This window comes from Ictidomys tridecemlineatus, unplaced genomic scaffold (assembly GCF_052094955.1).
Source record: "Ictidomys tridecemlineatus isolate mIctTri1 unplaced genomic scaffold, mIctTri1.hap1 Scaffold_214, whole genome shotgun sequence".
Taxonomy (NCBI): Eukaryota; Metazoa; Chordata; class Mammalia; order Rodentia; family Sciuridae; genus Ictidomys; species Ictidomys tridecemlineatus.
Window position 1 is genome coordinate 359397 of NW_027521844.1, and position 20711 is coordinate 380107.

Below are 20711 nucleotides of genomic sequence, written 5' to 3' on the forward strand. Positions count from 1 at the left end.
GCATTAAGTCCTCAGAAAGTTTTGCCTCAGTAGTGAAGGAAAAAGTTAGCCTTAGGTTAATGACACTATGGCCCCACATAATAGAGCAAAAAACAAGATTATTAAAAACTAACCTACTTGTATGTTATTTCGCTGTATTCCAAAATAAAGCTCAAAGGTAATCAGAGTAAACCAAAGATATGCAGCACTAAACAAAGTAACATTCACAATGTTGAATTCCAATAAAAAATGCCAGGTATGCAAAGAAAGGAAATGTGTTCTATAGTGAGAAAAATCAATCAACTGGAAGCCCATAAATGACACAAATGATGGAATTCAGGATATTACAACAGTTGCTATAATCACATTCCATTCACTGTAGAAGCAAGTAAAGACATGAAATATAAGACCCAAATTTAATTTCTATAGATAAAAATTAAAGTATTTAAGATGAAAAACACCTGAATGTTAAGAAAGGCAAATGAAGCATTATAGATGAAAATATCCACAAACTTGAAGATACAGGAAAAAACAACTTTGTAAAATCAAACAGAAAAGAGAAAAAAGAACGAAATATGAAACTGACAAAACAGGGAAACACAGCTGAGAAACAGAAGGACACACACAGCTCTTGCCCAGCCACCACTGAAGCCAACCCCTAGACTTCTCAGGTACAACAGCCTACAGATTCTCTCTACTACCTACACCAAGGACCTGAGTCAGGTTTCTATCGTTCACAAACAAGAATCTAACATACCCTTCAGAACTCCATCTCTTGAGGACTTTAGTGAGTCTATTATTTTGTATCTTGTAAACTACAGCAAAACACAATACGCACAGAAACATTTACATATCTCTATTGACTATACCATAAAATTTCTCATTTTTTAAAGCACAATGACTTATCCTCTCTCAAGCCTGAAAGTACGTCTAGAGACAGGTGACCCTCTAGTAGTCTCCCCTATCTGAACCAAAGAAACCAAAAATGGCCCATCCTCATGCAGAAATGGAAAGTACCTGCCTCTATAGCTTATATCTTAGAGCTGTGACCCCATAGACTTGGGCTCATAATTCTCAAACAAAATATTCTTAGAAAAGTAAAGAACGCACCTTGCATGCTCTCCTTTTTTTTTTTTTTTTTTTGGCATTAGGGGCCTCAGAGGGGTTTAACTACTGAACCACATTCCCAGCCCTTTTTATTTTTAATTTTCAGATTCAGTCTTGCCAATTTGCTCAGGGGCTCACACTAAGTTGCTGAGGCTGGCCTCAAACTTGTGATCCTCCTGCTTCAGCCTCCTGAGTCTCTGAGATCATAAGTGTGTGCCACCATGCCTAGATGCATGCTCTATTTTAGCTTCTGAAGTAAAAATATTCTTCAATGAATATTTCTATCTGGTAAAATAAAAAGGAAAAATAGCTTACATATATAGTTACCGAATTTTGTGAATACTTAACTAGTGGTTGTATGTTTTTAATCTATGCAAATTTTTTGCAATCATATGACATATCATAAAACATCCCAACTTAAAAATTAGTAAATATTTTGTCTGAGAAACAAAACCAGGAATACTCTATGAAAGTCTTCAAAATAATTCAGAAAGCCTTAATATTCTTCCCTAAATTTGATAATAGATTAAAATTTGCAAGAGGTATCTCTGGAAAACCAGTATATAGACTGGGTTTCAGTATTCAGAACATTATCAATTCATTTGTTCTACAAATATTTATAGAGAACCCACAAAATGCAAGGTGTAGTCATCAGCAAAGATACTGTTTCAAGCAAAAGAATGACTCATAATGGAAATACCAACAAATTTATCACCCTCTAATGCAAGCGCCATCCAGTTTCATCCTTCACTTGCAATGACACCTTGAAAAGTCATTTCACATCTGTTGAACTCAATTTCTTGATGCATAAAATTAGACATTTAAAAAATTACTCAAAAACTTAGATGTAGAAGTCCACCTGGAAAACTTCACCATCTCCAGACCACTAGATACACTCCTAGGCTGCCTAAATTGTAACTTTAGGGGAGGGTAAGAACATCTTTAAAAGATTCCCAGGCTGAGTCTTCCCTTTTACTTCACAACCTTCTGTACTTTCTCTTTTTTTATCATAGCAAATTAGAATATAAAGAAAAAATATAATTTTAACAACACTAAACAAAATAAAATTAAGTCCTGCAAAGAATTTAATGAAGTCTATCTGCAAAGCAGTAATGGAAGTATGAATGAGAGTAATTCTCTAAGGCCCTACTCACTGTAATTTTTTTTAATTATGTAAAATCAGGAATACAGTATGAAAGACATGTGCCTTTGTGTGTCTTATTTGAATCTTTACTTTGAAAAACTTTTTGAATATTTTTACAAATTGGAAAAATACAGAGAATAATGTAATAAACATCCAGAATTTTGTTTTTATAACATTTATAACATTATAACATTTTGTAATATTTGCTCAGATTCTCTTTTTGTTGTTGTTGTTGGTACTGGGGAGTGCACTCAGGGACACTCAATCACTGAGCCACATCCCAGCCCTATTTTGTATTTTATTTAGAAACAGGATCTCACTGAGTTGCCTAGCACCTCACTTTTGCTGAGGTTGGCTTAGAACTCACGATCCTCCTATCTCAGCCTCCTGAGATGCTGGGATTACAGGTGTGCACCACTGTGCCTGGCCAAATTCTCTTTTAATAAGAGAAAGGCAATGATATCAATATGGCTGCTTTGGAATCTCTTCAATCTCCTTTCCCTCCCTGACTTTCCAAATGCAAACACTATCATGGGTATTGGGCTTTTATTTATTTTTTCATTTCATGTTGTTTTTCAAATCCATAAATATTGATATGCCAGTCAACTACAATCTAATATTCAACTACTCATTTACTAAGTCAACAAATACTACTCCTGAGTGCCTGCTATGAACCAGGCAACTTGTCAGACAGTCCAGATTTAAGAGCAAACCAGAAGAAAAAGCCTTTCCCTGTAAAGCCCACATTACACTGGAAGTCACAATAAACAATATAAATAAATAATGTAACAATATTGAATAGTGTAACAATATTTTCAATAATATGCCAAATGCTAAGAGGAAAAAAGGGAAAGAAGATAGGAAATGTCTCAAAGGAGCAGGGTTTGCATTTTAATAAGATGGCCAGGGAAGGTTTCATTGAGAAAAGGATGTTCTATAAAGAATGAAAGGAAATAAGGGAGCTAGCTATGTTCTAGGGGTAAAGTGTCTGAGGCAGAGGAAAGAGCAAAAACAGAATGAAATGGGCCTGGCCTGATGGGAGCAACAGTGAGGAGCCCAGGGGCCAATTCAGAGAGAGTAGCAGGAATGAGGTTTGAAGAATGAAGGGTGTTCAAGATGGGAACAGATTAAACAGATCAGAGTAATAACTTTGATCAAATAAAAATACCAACTCATCCACTGCTTTATCAATGGAGATTATCTCTTAGTGATAACATTTTTTTAAAAATTTTTGCCTACTAAGAGTTGTTTCAGTGTAATGTCTTTACTGTTTCCACAATTAAATTGCTGAAAACAACTGTGTTGTAAAAGATGGAGGACAATGGGAAAAGTTTAAGCTGCATTTGGACTAATCAAAGAACAAATTAATGTATTTTCTGACTTTAAAAAATACTAAAAAATATGAACAACTTTTAGCTCATGAATATTCTTCCAAGTTATATATATATATATATATAGATATAGATATATATATGTATGTATATATATATATAGATATAGTATTTATATATGAAGATTACTGTGACATTGTTTATAGCATCAGAAAATTGCTTGTAGCTTCTACAAGTCTATATAAAGGAATGGATTTAATTTTAGCATATCCATTATGTGAAAAAAAATTAACTTAAAGTTATGATGCCAATTTATTTACTCTAATAATAGGTATAAAAAGGTAATAAAGTTGAAAAAAAAACATGTTTGATCCTGGTTTTGAAAAATGCTAATCCAGTAGTAATGATTCATAAGATTATACAGAAAATATTAGCCATAATCAAGAGGATAATTCTTTTTTATTTTACACTGAACTTTATGAACATAAAAAATTGACATCCTATTCCTAAAGTATTGTTAGATGTTTGACAATAAATAGAAATAACACAAAATTAGAGAATGAGTACTAATGCTAAAATTTAAGCTACAACTTTATTACCACCTATGTGAATAATGAAACACATTATTTTTAAGTGTTCCTCATTCTTTGGTCATTTGAAAATGTAAGGCTGTATATGAATATACTTTGAACATGAAATAATATTTATAAAATTACTTTTTTCCAGAATAAAGTCTTAGAACCCTAAATTTTCTTATGCTTCATAAAAGTACTATTGTTGTTCTTACCAGGCCAATAATAATAACACTAATAATAAAATTTTTTTCAAGGCTGAGATTTCCCTTTCATGCTCAGAAGATAAACAGACAATTGGCACCAAATTATAGATTTGGGACAAACAAAACCTTGATCTGTCAGCACAAGTAGAGAAAGTGAAGCTCAAGTGCTACAAAAGGATTTGATAGTACAACAGTTTGTTTGTTTTGGTACCAGTGATTGAACTCAGAGGCCCTGGACTACTGAGCCACATCCCAACTCTATTTTGCATTTTTTTAGATATTTTTTAGTTGTTGATGGACCTTTATTTATTATTTATTTATATGTGGTGCTGAGAATAAAACACAGTGCCTCACACATGCTAGGCAAACACTATATTATAAGCAACAACCCCAGCCCTCATATTTTGTATTCTTATTTAGAGATGGTCTCACTGAGTTGCTTAGCACCCTGCTGTTGCTGAGGCTGGCTTTGAACTCATGAGCCTCTAAGCCACTGGGATTACAGTTGTGCACCACCGTGCCTGGCTGATAGCACAACAATTTATTAAAGCAGAAGCATCTTCTGTGAATTTATTGGACAGCTTCTGCTAACACCCTTTCAAGTGCAATCATGGGCTTTCTTTCATTCTAACTGATGACTGATTCCTTTCTCTTCTTCTGTCCAGATAACTTTAAGCTCCTTATCTTTATTGAATCTAACTTAGAAAACAAATGTGTTGTATTCTAACATCAAATATGAAACGCATTTTTGTAATAGAACATTGTTGTCTATTTTATTCTAATTTTACTCTGTTTAAGAGGTAATTTATTAAAGAATAGTCAGAAATCATGTATCTAATGGAAGGTTAGATTTTATTAGCATAATCCCAAAGTAGCATTTATTACTGGGGAAAGTAAGTGGTGTGGGGCTTTCATTTGGGCTTTAAAGTTTGTGTCCACTTGCACTGTAGAATTATTGTAAGAAGTTCCTTGTCACAAAATATAGAACTAATATTATAGCTCTGAATATTGGATATAATACACAGTAACTAGAAACTTTAGATATATTTTATATTTAGATTATTCTTTCACTTTTCCTTTTATATACTAGATGTTGATGATATAAAAAATGATACAATATGATACCAATCTTAAAAGAATTTGCATCATAATGGAGAAGATATCTATTTGTAAAAACTGAGACAAAGCACACTTAATGTTATGATTAAAGCTTTTGAAAAAGTATATGGATATTAGATTAATAAGCTCTCACTTCTATTAGGATGGGAAAGCAATGATGGTGCAGCAGAAATTCTTTGGGGCATGAAAAAAAGAGAATTCAAGGTGAAGCTTAAAGAGCTAGAGGCAATGGAGGCTATGTTGGCAAATGTTAACCATAAATAGAGACAGAGAAGCAATAAAAATCAGAAGAGGTAGGAATTGTGTGAAGCAAAGGAATTATGTGAACAAGTATTAGTGGGGCTGAGTTTGTTCCTACGGGGAATTTGGAAGACTATTTGTGATCATGCTTGGAAGAGCTGGGGGACATATGAATAAATATTGAGTTTATTGTATAAATAATAGAATACTTTCTCACTTTTGTGGGTATGACATGGTTAAATGTTTATTTTAGAAACTAATGCTTGTGAGAGGGGAGAATGGCACACTTGAGAGAGGCTCATGACAGGAAGAGCAACTAGGGGCAGGTCACTGTTCTCTAGGCTAGAGATAAGAGAAAGGAGGGTTGTAAGCACTGGCAATAATGACAAAATGAGAACTTATTTAGAAAGCAGAATAAACAAAACATAAGAGTAAGGATTTGATTTTTATAAGGTTCGTTGTAGCTAAAATCACAAAATTTAGAGATTTAAAATTGCCTATAGTTATGTCTCAATTATGATAAAAACTGCATTAAAACAATTGAATACTTGGTGTGTCGCAGCAACTCATGTGGTGGGAACAGCAGCAGTGGCCAGGCAGCACAGTTTCAGAAGGTTCCCAAAAGCCACTGCCTGCAGCACCTGTGTGAGCCTTGTGCTCTCAGCCAGGAAGCTCCAGAGGAAGGTCAGCTCTGAAGAATGTGAGGCTAAGTAAAAGCCCAAGAGGAGGTCTTCCAGGCTGTCTTCTCCGACTGCTGCTGCCAAGGCGGATGCCAAAACCAGAAAGGTTTTCTTTCATAGTCAGCAAATGGAAATAGTGACGTGAATGAATAACTGTGATATGAGGTAATAAATGCAGTTTTGCAAATATTTCCAAAATAGAACCGACGGGAAGCATCAAGTCATCAAGTTGACTGTATAAAGTGTATCCACAAAAGGGAGATTTTTATAAGGATCCCAAAGAGGAGTTGGATATTTACAGATGGAGCAGAGCGAGACTGAGAGGTCTGTGAAAAGAAAATAGGATTTCAGGAGGTGCATCATCATTTGCCTAACTAGAAATATATTAGACAGTTAAGGGAACTGAAAGATTTTAATTTGATTGAAATGCACATTATATTTCTATATCAAAGGGAAAATAGGCAAAAGAGAAATTAGAGAGTACATTGCTTGCTCCTTTAATAAGCAAAGACAGGAATAACATGGGGACGTTTACATTTTAGAATAATCTCATTGGCTTTATTGCTGACGATGGGATAACAGATGTAAGACCTATGAATGAGGGGTTCAGAGTAGAGCTTACTATATTTTAGCAGAAAGATGATACAAATTTTAATGTCACTATCAGTTACCAGACGATGTTATTTAGAGTCAACAAAATATGATTACATTGAGAGGTAAATTGAGAAGTAAATTGAGAAGCAAAGTTGATATATGTTTGATTTGATATATTTTGACCTGGAATTTATATATTTTAAAAAAAAAACTTTTATAAGTTACACTAAGTGTGTACTGTGCCTCTATAGATGAAATATTTGAAGGATTTACTAAGTCTGACAATTTTAGTGTTTTAGCCTCCTGATTCATTAATATAAAATATTACATTTTAAGTCAGGGAAGTATTTTGTTTGAATTACTGCTGTCTAAAAAAGATATTTAAATGATTATATCAAACAAGAATTTATTATGTCTGTTTTTATTATTTAATTTTCCCTTTAATGTGTTATGGAAAACAAAAGTTTAGTAATGGAAAATTACATTTATTTTACATAATTTTGGAATAATTTTTAGTTAAGTTATCTAAGGCAAAAAATAAAAAGTAAAGTTTTAGAAAGCCTGATATGTGGTAGGAGGTGGAAAACTAGAGGTGTGCAGAATTTGTGGTTAGAGAGTGAGCCTTCCCATCTCTTCTAGATGCTTCCCTTACTCTTACCATTTCTCCAAATTTGATATTGATACTCTCTTCCCATCTTTTACCGAAGAGGCAATTACATTACTTTCTATGATTGCAGAAAGTGATGATTACATTATATTAGATTCTGACATTAAATTACACACTGGAGAGAAAGCCATGTTCTTCATTTGGTTTTTATTTTCATCACTAAGAAAATACAAAGGCGACGTGCATTCTGTAGTCACAAGTTACTTCAATATTCCTAGTAAAACATAACAGAAACATATATATGTTTTATTTCAGTAAGATCTCCTGAAGGGAGACAATTCTTTGTTGTATACTAGAGCCTTTTCCCCCAAGTTTTGAAAAGCAAAATGTCTCCAGGTATTGTCAACTATCTCCTAGACTATGAATATGGGGTAGAGGCAAAAACTTCTGTGATCAAGATGCAAAAAAACATTAAATGTTTAAAGATATTTCATCTTTTAAATTCTAATAAAATGCCCAAACACAATTCTTTTTTTAATTTAATGTTTAGTTGTAGTTGGACACATAGCTTAATTTTATTTATTTATTTTTATGTGGTGTTTAGGATTGAACGCAGGGCATCGCACATGCTAGGCAAACACTGTATCACTGAGCCACAAGCCCAGCCCCGCCAAATACAATTATTGTCTAAAGTAATACGGAAAGAAAAATCATCACTTTATATGCCTGTAGATCTAATAGATCTACAAGTGGTTTTGTTATATCATATTTATAGAAAAGAGAAGAATGGAAGATAAAGTTTTCCCATTCAGTTTTCTCAATCTGAATGCTCTTGTACTCTAAGCAAGACTTGTTGATTTTCCTCATAATTAAACATAATCTACATTTTGTTACAGCAACACATTCAAGGAGAGAATAAGGTACCAATCATTTACTTGCAGAAAGAAAATTAACAATTTACTTCATGTTGCTTTGAAATAACCATTTAGGTTTTTAAAAAGTACCCAAGGTTTTCACCCACTTTCTCCTTACATTATCGTCATTGAACATAATAGACAGCTAATAAAAATGTGACCTTATGTGGGGGAGATATTATTTTCAATCAATCACTCTTTGGATAAATGTTTTGAGTTATTCAATGGTAACTGAGTCCTTCTGCTCCACTGGCATATATGGGAGACACAATTAGGATTATTGTAATTATCAACTACTTTCTATAAGCAAATAGAAATGATAGCTAAAAAATCTTTAAGTGATTAATATTAAATATCACAATTATGAAAAAAGTAACGAATATGAGTTACTTAATATTTTTTTCAAATTCCAACTCACTGTTTTGCCTGGAATTACACTACATTATGTTGAAGTAATTGGTAAACTATACTATTATGAGTGTAAATTTTACAAATATTGAAATTACTGTGTTCTGAATGAAATCACAAACTCTTAAAATGGGATATTTAAAGAGGGGAAAACATTAACTAATACAACTATCTAAAATTTTTTTTTATACTTTACTGGGCAGTCATAGTCATAGTATTCTTATAAATACTTTTTAAAACATTTTTTTTGTAGTTGTAGATGGACAGAATGCATATATTTTATGTTTTTTTATGTGATGCTCAGGATCAAACCCAGTGCCTCACACATGCTAGGCAAGCATTCTGCCACTAAGCTACAGCCCCAGCCCCAAGGCATTCTTTTTAAGTATCATTAAGTTTATAGATATTTTTTTGGAAGGGATTGAGTATTTGTTCATCTATGATCAACACTTTTAGGCTAATTTTCTGTTTTAACTCAAGTTTTTAAAATCCTGCTTTTATTCACATTAAAAACAAACTGCTTGATATATACTGAATAATTAGATGATGAATTAAGATGCAATTATTCCTATAAGTAGGATGTGGATGCACTGGAGCAAACACCAGCAAGAGTGAGGGCATGCTGATAAACTGTCTCACCTACTTTTATCATGCTGTATCCACTTTAGGGATCCAATTTATGTGGTTAACAAAACTTTCAAGAAATTCATTTCATCCTCACAAAAATTATACAATGGGGAGATCAACTTAATCTTCATTTTACAACTTGGGAAACTGAAGAACAAAAATATCCCATAACTTATATAAAGTGGCATGCCAATAGTGGCACAGCATGGATCTGAACAGTCTTGCTTCAGTAGCAGGATTATAAAGTGGCATGCCAATAGTGGCACAGCATGGATCTGAACAGTCTTGCTTCAGTAGCAGGATTTTTCCAACCTCAATAGACATACAATTCAGTTAGCAATCTTACTCAATTCAGATTTGGACTCAGTACTTCTGGTTAGGGGAAAACAACATACTGAGTTTTAACAATCACACCTGTGATACAGATGTTGCTAGTCTGAAGATCACCCTTTAATTAGCAAAGTTCTAATCTACACTGGACAATAGTGAGAGATATGGCAACCATCAGAAACACAGTTTATCCTCAGAAAATTACTCTTATGTGCAAATTGCCAACATCTGACTTAGAACTTATGCTACTTCTTTTTCTTTCTTTTAAAAAGGGAAGTTAACAAAATTTGCAAGTATTATAATATTTACAAGTATCATTGTAGCTGATTTCAGGTTTTGATAGTCAACATATGATTAATATAAACTTGAAGCTGTAATATCTACCCCCCCATAAGGCCTTCTCCTTAACCAAAAATGATTTACAATTACTCTTGAATATCTTCTTTAACATAGATTCAGTCCAAACCCATTAATATTTAGGAGTACATGTTTGTACCCTCTATACAGGAAAAGAAATTCAAGATTAACTTAGAAATCCAGCTCCTTTCTAAACTTTTGCTGTTTACACAAGTGCTGACTGTAAGTGAAAAAGGAAGCACATCCTTTGAAAAATAGAACATAAATGTCAACACATTACTAAACAACTATCGTCCATAACTTTCTGTAAAACAAAGGGATGTTCATAATAATTTCCCTTCCCCCTTACTGGTGAATTGATTTTTATACCCTAATCTAAAATATAGAATGTAAAAAGTATAAACGTAAACCAAAAAAACATATATTATTTCCCTGTGTTTAAAATGCATTGGCCCACAGGCCTTCAATACTTAAAACCTAAAATACCATCAAATCATTAGAAATTAAATATTTATAAACCTTTTTTTACTAAAAGAAAAAGAAGTATTCCTATTGACATATAATCAAACACTTTTAAAGTCCTGCATTTAATTTGACAATGATATCTACCCAAAGGCCATCCTGGATGTGTATATAGACCTAATTATGTAACTAAAGAATAACTTATTAATTAAAACAAAAGATGGGGTTTAAGACAAATCTCCCTAGTACAAGTAAATCTAGTTTTCCTATATCTCATTCAACATTTTCCTGAATGTACCCAGATACAATTAACATTTCTTCCCTGAGGGATAATTAACACTGTCACATACTTTGACAAGTTTATACACACACACACACACACACACACACACACACACACCTTACCAAAAACCATAATTAAATAATTGTACCTGGAAGTAGCAAGCATAAGGTTTTAAAGGTCTCATGCAATATTAACCCACAAATTATAGATGTACTTATGACTGTGGAATCCCATTTTTAATTACAACATAAATTAACAAATCTAATAATACAACCACCATAAAGCTAAAATTCTCATTTATGCAGCTATGAGTTAAAAGAAATATAATACCAAAATCTATTGCATTTTCTGGCATGAAAGCAAAAACACAATACAAATTTAGGCTTTTCTATCAAAATTACAAGAAGTAACCTTCTACCCAGAAGAAACCAAAGACACACAAAACATCTGCATTATTTTACATATGAGGTATATGGAAAAAAGTCTCTCCCCAAAGTAGTAAGAAACAACTTCTAATTTCCTAAGAAACTTGTATTTTACATTTGTTTTTTTTTTCCTGAATACACAGCCACAAAGAAACTCAGATATTAAAGAACAAGAGAAGTTAAAAGATGTCCTTTTCAATAGCCAACAGTCACCAAAGACTGTGACAAAAGAAAATAGATATAAGTATTCCACGATACTGTGCACAAGCCAAGCCCAAAGTTTTACTGCTTCACTAGTTAAATCACTAAATGTTAAGCATTATTTCATGAACTTAAATGAAATCTGGTATATAAAGAGAAAAAATATGCGATAAGTGAAACTTACTTTCTATTTCACAGAAAGATTTTACTCCATCTAAAATAATCCTGTGACCTTGTGGAAACAGTCCTGGGTTAAACACTTAAAGTACATTCTTTTACCAAATGTACCAATACATTACTGCTCTGAAAGCATTCAATATGTCTACTATGTTCTCTAGATGTATATTCATACACTGGTTTAAGCCATTTGCAGAAAATCAACAGAAACCCTTAAAAAAGTTTGACCTGACATGCAACTTTAAGACATGTGAGTTTTAAATTGACAGATCTTTACATCTTTCATAATGGAAATTATCAGAATATACTCTGAAAGTTAAGTGATTCTTCCACAGAACAAATTTAACTTGACCTCCTACATGGTACAGATTTGACACACCATTTAGAAGGCTAAAAGAAATACTGATTTACTTCTTCTCTAAAGCAATACTGTTCAACAAAATTATAATGCAAGTTATACACGTAATTTTGAATTTGCTAATAACTATGCTAAAATGATAAAAATACAATTTTTAAAACACTTACTAAACATGCCAAATATTATTTCAACATGTAATAAATATCTTTAAAATATTTATTCTTTTACAAATTGTACTGAGTTTTCAAAATCCAGTATGCATTTCACACTTACAGCATATCACATTTTCAACTAACCACAACATCCTGGTCCATAGTCAGAATGTGGCTAGTGGCTACACTATTGAGCAGTATACTTTTTAAGTAATACTTTGAGATCTGAAATATCACTCTGTTTATAATTATAATTATATAATAATTATAATTCACATTCATGTCTCCTTTTAAACTGAAATGGCTGCGACTACAAATATAAGCAAAACTGTTAATTCACTGGATAAATCAGGATCAGATCCCCTTTATCTGGGGATCTGGTTAACACAATAAATAGCAAATGGATTATTCCTTATTATGTCTCAAGTAGACTTCAGAGATGGTGCTGATCAACATGAGCAAACACAATTTGTAGCAAAAACACAGGTTAAACACCAAAATATTTTTATATCAAATCATAACACTTCCTTAATTATAGCATCCCTTCCCCTCTCATTCTTGAGCACATACTTCTATGCAATTTATTTATAATATTGCTCTCTAAATTTGATAAATTTTGTCAACCACACAGTCACCATTCAAAAATAAACAGAACACTATATAAGACACAAATAAAAAAATCAATCAGCTACTTTTAATACAATTTGTCAACCAATCTTAAATTCTGAGTTCCACTGAATTTGATTCTTCTCACAATTCCAATTAATTTACTGCTAAGAATTTTCCCAAGTCATTAGGATATTTGCTTAAAATGTAAATAATTCCAACAATGTGTTTTCTAGAAAATAACAACTACAACCATAGCTTAGCACATAAAATTTTTCCTTTAGGCAAGTTACTGAATAAATCAAACAGATACAACTATACTCCTGTTTAATGCTTTTACATTTTGTAACAGCATATTTAAAAATTTCTAAATTTGGAAAATCAATTCAGATTGCACACAAGCACTAACTTTAAATCTTAAAACCTTACAGGTTTCTACAAAATACTTGTGAATAAATATATTCCACATGAAAACAACAGAAAAATCAACACCACTCAAACAAATCTCAGCAAGAAGCACAAGATCACTATATTCATAAGTACAGAATATATGATACATGCTAATAGTATTTTTCTCCTAATTTAATTCACCTAGGCAATTTTTGTTTAAAGCACTTGCAAAGCTTTAAGGAAGCAAACATAGCTAGCTAGCCTCTTCTGCTGCACATACATACAAGGATAATACATTCATCTCCTGATATTGTTCCACAATTTAGAAATCAAAACAACAAAATTTGTTTCTTACCTGCAGTTAGGAGAGGATTAAGGGTTACTTCAGCTAAATCCTTCTGAATTCCATTAGTGAAATGAGAACAGACAAAAAAGATTTGAGACAGTCTACAGAATAACCAGAAAATCAGAATGCCCTCTACCATCATGCAGGTAAATGCAAGGCTGGTTTTGCCTTCAGTAATGCTAACATGGCTGCTTCCTCTTTGTTCTCAGAGGCATAACCCAAACTCCTTAACAGAAAATTGCAGATTTTTTTCTCACTTGCTACTGTAAATAGATAAGTCATTTACACCTGATTTGAGAAAGTCCTCCACTACTACTCAACAAAAGGATATAAAATCTATTTTAAAACTCTTCTTACCAAAGAAATTCTCTTTTCAAGCTTATATGCAAATGAGACAAAACGGAAGGAGAAAAAGCACTAGAATATTTTTGACAATGACTTCAATCCACTTTTACTGTGGTAAAAATTAGAAAGCTATTGCAAGAGTACATTAATAGTTTTGTCAATATTTTATCTGTTTAAAAAAAAGTTTAAAATTTACAAATACCTTTACCAATGAAAAACTTTCAAGGACTATTTTAGCAATCTTAACCATTTCTTTTCTCTGATCTTAGGTACAGCACGTAAATTTAAATTTCATACTCTTGGAGGAAAGAGGGCCTTGAGGTAAGGGGAAAAAGAGCATTTCTCTGATTTTCTTGAAATTTAAAATGTTTTCAAAAGTTGTTTAATGTTCTCTCCATAAGATTACAACACACTGAGAAGAATTTTAAATTATTTCAAAGACTGCTGCTATTCAATATAATATTCTCAAGTTCATTAGTGTTTGGTTAATGGTGCAATGACGGTAAAAATGTATAGAAAAATAAGAACATGAATCGCTATAAAATACAATAATAAGTTTTTATATTTTCTTTTTCTTTTAGTTGTGATCAATGAAAAACAACAAAACATCAACATTAGGTAATGCTATAGGTACATTTTATGTTTGATACAAGAGTTCTACTCAATACAACCACTATCACTGATGGAGTCCCATTGATGGATTTTTTTTTGCCATCATAGAAAATAAAAGTCAGCAGGAAACAAATAATCTTTCACTTACAACCAACAAAATGTTTTTTCCTGCTGTTGATTTTCACTACTATGTCAAGAACATCCACGAGTTTTAAAGATGTGCAAAGTTTTAACAGCAAAGTGACACCTGAGATTGTTAATGGCTACTTTTCAGTTTTATTTGTTCTCACAAGAACAAGGAGGGATAACTATAACTACAAAAAATTATATCTATTATGCAGGATTTAAAGACTTGTTTGTAAAACTAAGCAAATTTAAAATCTGCTTTCAAAAAAAACCAATTCCTGACATTCAACATTTTTTAGCAAATATAAACTTTTTTGATCATTTCCTTTCATGAAAAGTTACACATTTCTTTTTATGAAGCTGCCACCACAGATGCCTGGACTGACACCCACGTGGACACATGCTAATTTCACTCAAGAGTATAACTCACAAAAGGAAACAAAAGGAAGCATCTAATTGCTTGGAAGACAACCTGACAATGTTACCTTTTAGCACTAGTGGATAACTTAGCAGTGGTTTTGCTAGAGAGTTTGGTGCTCTTCTTCCACTGGGTGGCAGAAGGTTCTTTCTTCATGATCTTCAGGCTCTGGAGCAGCAGGGTCTTGCTGGTCTGAATCTGAATTGCCAGTGCTGGTGCTGGGGCTGTCATCATCATCGGACATTTGCTTATCACTGGCCATCTTCATGAAGTTTTCTAAGTGATAAGTTTTCCAAGTTTTCTAGCAGGAACGAGGCCACTGAACAGAAAAGAGAAAAGGGAAGACATGTTAATCTAAGAAATCAATTAAGAGCTTTTCCTTATCTTAATATCATTCCCAAATTGTATCTTTATAAAAAGGCTTCAAAAGTGTTCACATTTATTGTATGAAAATGTTACTGGGGATAGGATGAGTCTTACAATGCCAGCTCTCAGGGACTGTGGAAATAACCCACTCACGTTTTTTTCCATTCCTTGGATAATCTATCAATTGTCTACTTTCTCAGAAGACATGAAAAAGATTTGCTGGGGAACTTAAGGCAAGGAGTATTAACAACATATGACACACTGTAAATAACAGATTTTTATGAAAAATGTTAAAAAGTCACTACAGGTCTAAATATTCACAGACTGACATGGGTCAGAGCTACCAAATTCCCTTTCCAGAGGAAAACATTCCCTGTTATCCGCTCATATGCTTACTTAAGGCGAACATTCCTCTTCTATGCACTTAAAACCTTTAAACACAAACTGGGAAATTTAAAACTCAACTAACAAGCTGTCCTAGCCTTTTCCAGGGCCAGCAGTGAAGATTCATCTGGCCATCACCAATGAAAAAGCAGAATCCAAACTGCACTTTCTGCAAAGCTCCCCATGTCACCAATGTTCCTTGCTCTATCTTTACATCACGGGGGTCATTTTATCCAAAATTAATGAAAAGAAGGGTAAAAACCCAAGGAAAAACAACAAAGACCCAAGAACTGCAACAAATGTCTGCGCCCTCATAGGCGAGCTGCTGTCGCTACTGCCGCAGATGACCACACAGCTCTGCAGCCCTTTGTGGGGAAGGCAGCCCACAGACAGCTCGCAGCCCCAGCTGCCAAGTTATAGGAGCATCCAAAAGGCCCCGCAGCTCCCGGACACCGGTAGCTCGGACACCCTGTGACAACGTAGCTGCCACCACCACCGCCAGTGCCCTAACTGCCCACCCCCCAGGACCCCGGCCCCGCTGCCCTACCTTGCCGCCTGAAGGAAGCTGCCGCCGCCCCTACTTCCCCCCAAGAGGACCCCAGCCCCGCTGACTTACCTCGTGGCGGGAAGGAAGCTGCCGCCACCGCCGCCACCACCACAGCCCTAGCTGCCAACAACCCCGCCGGTCCGCTGGAACGAGGCCGCTGAAGGCCCCCACGCCAGTGGGCCCCCCAACCCCCGCCAGCCGCCCCCCCAACCCAGCCGGAAACAGGCCGCTGAAGGCCCCCACGCCGGCCGACCCCCCAACCCCGCCGGCCGGCGGGAAAGAGGCCACTGAAGGCCCCCACGCTGGCCGGCCACCCCAACCACGCCGAGCGGCCCCCCCCAACCCCGCCGGCCGGCCCACCAAACCCCGCCAACCGCCCCCCCAACCCTGCCGGTGGCCCCCCCCCAACCCCACCGGCCGGCTGGAACGAGGCGGCTGAAGGCCCCCACGTCGGCCGACCCCCCAACCTCGCCGGCAGCCCCCACCACTCAGCCGGCCAGCCCGAAAGAGGCCGCTGAAGGCCCCCACGCTGGCCGGCCCGCCCAACCCCGCTGGTCCGCCAGAACAAGGCGGCTGAAGGCCCCCCACGCTGGCAGGCCCCTGCAAAGCTGACGGACCGGCCCCCCCACCCCCACCAGCCGCCCCCCCCAACCCCGCCGGCCGCCCCCCCCAACCCCGCCGGCCGCCCCCCCCAACCCCGCCGGCCGCCCCCCCCAACCCCGGCTGGAATGAGGCCCCTGAAGGCCCCCACACCGGCCAACCCCCCCACGCACGCGGCCGGCCCCCCCAACCCCGGCGGTCGGCCGGAACGAGGCCGCTAAAGGCCCCCACGCCGGCCGGACCCCCAACCTCGCCGGCTGCCCCCACCACCCAGCCGGTCGGCCGGAACGATGGCCGCTGAAGGCCCCCACACCAGCCGTCCCCCCCCCCCACCCTGCCGGCGGGCCCCCCGAACCCCGCAGGCCGCCCCCCCCAACCCCGCCGGACGCCCCCCCAACCCCGCCGGACGCCCCCCCAACCCCGCCGGACGCCCCCCCAACCCCGCCGGACGCCCCCCCAACCCCGCCGGTCCGCCAGAACGGCTGCTGAAGGCCCCCACGCCGGCCAGCCCCCCCACCACCGTGGGCCGGCCCCACCCAACCCCGCTGGTCCGCTGGAATGAGGCCCCTGAAGGCCCCCACGCCGGCCAGCCCCCCCAACCCCGCCGGCCGGCCCCCCCCAACCCCGCCGGCCGGCCCCCCCCAACCCCGCCGGCCGGCCCCCCAACCCCGCCGGTCCGCCAGAACGGCTGCTGAAGGCCCCCACGCCGGCCAGCCCCCCCACCACCGTGGGCCGGCCCCACCCAACCCCGCTGGTCCGCTGGAATGAGGCCCCTGAAGGCCCCCACGCCGGCCAGCCCCCCCAACCCCGCCGGCCGGCCCCCCCCAACCCCGCCGGCCGGCCCCCCCCAACCCCGCCGGCGGGCCTCCCCACCCCCACGGGCCAGCCCCCCAACCCCGCCGGTTGGCCTCTGAAGGCCCCCACGCCGGCTGGCCCCCGCAACGCCGACGGAGAGCCGGAACGAGGCCCCTGAAGGCCCCCACGCCGGCCGGACCCCCACCACCGCGGGCCGGCCCCCCCCCCAACCCCGCCGGTCCAACGGAACGAGGCCGCTGAAGGCCCCCACGCCAGCCGGCCCGCCCACCCCCGCGAGACGGCCCCGCCCACCCCCGCGGGCCGGCCCCGCCCACCCCCGCGGGCCGGCCCCGCCCAACCCCACCGGCCAGCCGGAATGAGGCCCCTGAAGGCCCCCACGCCGGCCAGACCCCCCAACCCCGCCGGCGGGCCCCCCCCACCCCCGAGGGCCGGCCGCCCCAACCCCGCCGGTCAGCCGGAAGGAGGCCGATAAAGGCCCCCATGCCAGCCGGACCCCTAACCTCGCCGGCTGCCCCCACCACCCAGCCGGTTGGCCGGAACGAGGCCGCTGAAGGCCCCCACACCGGCCGGCCCCCCCAACCTCGCCGGCCACATTCCCCAACCGCGCCTGCCGGCCCCCCCCCAACCCCGCCGGTCGGCCGGAACGAGGCTGCTGAAGGCCCTCACGACGGCCGCCCCCCCCAACCTCGCCGGCCGGCCCGAATGAGGCCCCTGAAGGCCCACACGACGGCCGGCCCGCCCACCACCGCAGGCCAGCCGCCCCCAACCCCGACGGCCGCCCCCCAACCCCACCGGCCGCCCCCCGGCCGGCGGGAATGAGGCCCCTGAAGGCCCCCATGCCGGCCAGCCCCCCCACCCCAGCGGGGCCGGCCCCGCCCAACCCCGCCGGTCCGCTGGAACAAGGCCGCTGAAGGCCCCCACGCCGGCCGGCCCCGCCCACCACCGCCGCCGGCCGGCCCCGCCCACCCCCACCCCCACCAGCCGGCCCCCCCAACCTCGCCGGCCGCCCCCCCCCAAACCCGCCTGCTGGCCCCCCCAACACCGCCGGTTGGCCGGAACGAGGCTGCTGAAGGCCCTCAGGCCGGCCGGCCCCCCCACCCCCACCAGCCGCCCCCCCCCAACCTCGCCCGCCGGCCCGAATGAGGCCGCTGAAGGCCCCCACGTCGGCCGGCCCCGCCCACGCCCGCCGGCCGGCCCCGCCCAACCCCGCCGGCCGGCCGGAATGAGGCCCCTGAAAGCCCCCACGCCGGCCAGCCCCCCCCAACCCCGCCGGCCGCCCCCCCACCCCCGGGGGCCGGCCGCCCCCCCACCCCCGGGGGCCGGCCGCCCCCCCACCCCCGGGGGCCGGCCGCCCCCCCACCCCCGGGGGCCGGCCGCCCCCCCACCCCCGGGGGCCGGCCGCCCCAACCCCGCCGGTCAGGCAAAACGTGGCCGATAAAGGCCCCCACGCCGGCCAGACCGCCCACCACCGGCCCCGGCGGTCGGCCAGAACGAGGCCGCTGAAAGCCCCCATGCCAGCCGGACCCCCAACCTCACCGGGTGCCCCCACCACCCAGCCGGTCAGCCAGAACGAGGCCGCTGAAGGCCCCCACGCCGGCTGACGGACAGCCGGAACGAGGCCCCTGAAGGCCCACACGCCGGCCGGCCCCCCCACCACCGCGGGCCGCCCCCCCACCCCCACCAGCCGGCCCCTCCAACCTCGCCGGCCGCCCCCCCAAACCCGCCTGCTGGCCCCCCCAACCCCACCGGTCGGCCGGAACGAGGCTGCTGAAGGCCCCCACGCCGGCCGGCCCCCCACCACCGAGGGCGGCCCCCCCCACCAGCCGCCCCCACAACCTCGCCGGCTGGCCCGAATGAGGTCGCTGAAGGCCCCCACGTCGGCCGCCCGCCCACCCCCGCGGGCCAGCCCCCCCCAACCCCGCCGGACAGCCCCCCCCAACCCCGCCGGTCGGCCGGAAGGAGGCCGCTGAAGGCCCCCACGCCGGCCGGCCCCCCACCACCGCGGGCGGCCCCCCCCACCAGCCGCCCCCCCACCCCCACCAGCCGGCCCCCCCAACCTCGCCGGCCGCACCCCCCAACCCCGCCTGCCGGTCCCCCCAACCCCGCTGGTCGGCCGGAAGGAGGCCGCTGAAGGCCCCCACGCCGGCCGGCCCCCCACCACCGCGGGCGGCCCCCCCACCCCCACCAGCCGCCCCCCCACCCCCACCAGCCGCCCCCCCACCCCCACCAGCCGGCCCCCCCAACCTCGCCGGCCGCACCCCCCAACCACGCCTGCCGGTCCCCACAACCCCGCCGGTTGGCCGGAACGAGGCTGCTGAAGGCCCTCACGCCGACCGGCCCCCGCAACGCCGACGGACCGGCCCCCCCACCCCCGCCAGCCGCCCCCGCAACCTCGCCAGCCGGCTCGAATGAGGCCGCTGAAGGCCCCCACGCCGGCGGCCCGCCCACCACCGCAGGCCGGCCCCCCCCAACCCCGCCAGCCGGCCACCCCCAACCCCGCCAGCCGGCCCCCCCAACCCCGCCGGCCGCCCCCCCCCAACCCCGCGGGCCGCCCCCCCCAACCCCGCCGGTCCGCCGAAACTAGGCCGCTGAAGGGCCCCACGCCGGCAGGCCCCCCCACCACCGCTGGCCGGCCCCCCCCAACTTCGCCAGCCGGCCCCCCCAACCCCGCCTGCCGGATCCCCAACCCCGCCGGCCGGCATGAACGAGGCTGCTGAAGGCCCCCACGCCGGCCGGCCCCCGCAACGACGACGGACCGGCCCCTCCACCCCTACAAGCCGCCCCCCCCAACCCCGCCGGCCGAGCCCCCCCAACCCCGCCGGCCGGCCCCCCCAACCACACCGGTGGGCCGGAACGAGGCCGCTGAAGGCCCCCACGCCGCC

General features: G+C 43.2%; 1 long non-coding RNA gene and 1 pseudogene across 1 annotated transcript; one reads left to right on the plus strand and one right to left on the minus strand.

Moving 5' to 3' along the window:
- The window catches only part of LOC144373026 (transport and Golgi organization protein 1 homolog), a 150037-nt pseudogene extending 134633 nt beyond the window's left edge, over window positions 1-15404 (minus strand).
- On the plus strand, window positions 6307-14742 carry LOC144373027 (uncharacterized). Its single transcript, XR_013432832.1, has 3 exons — window positions 6307-6543; window positions 14230-14281; window positions 14542-14742. It is a non-coding gene; the product is annotated as an uncharacterized LOC144373027 (long non-coding RNA).
- Window positions 15405-20711: the final 5307 nt, after the last annotated feature.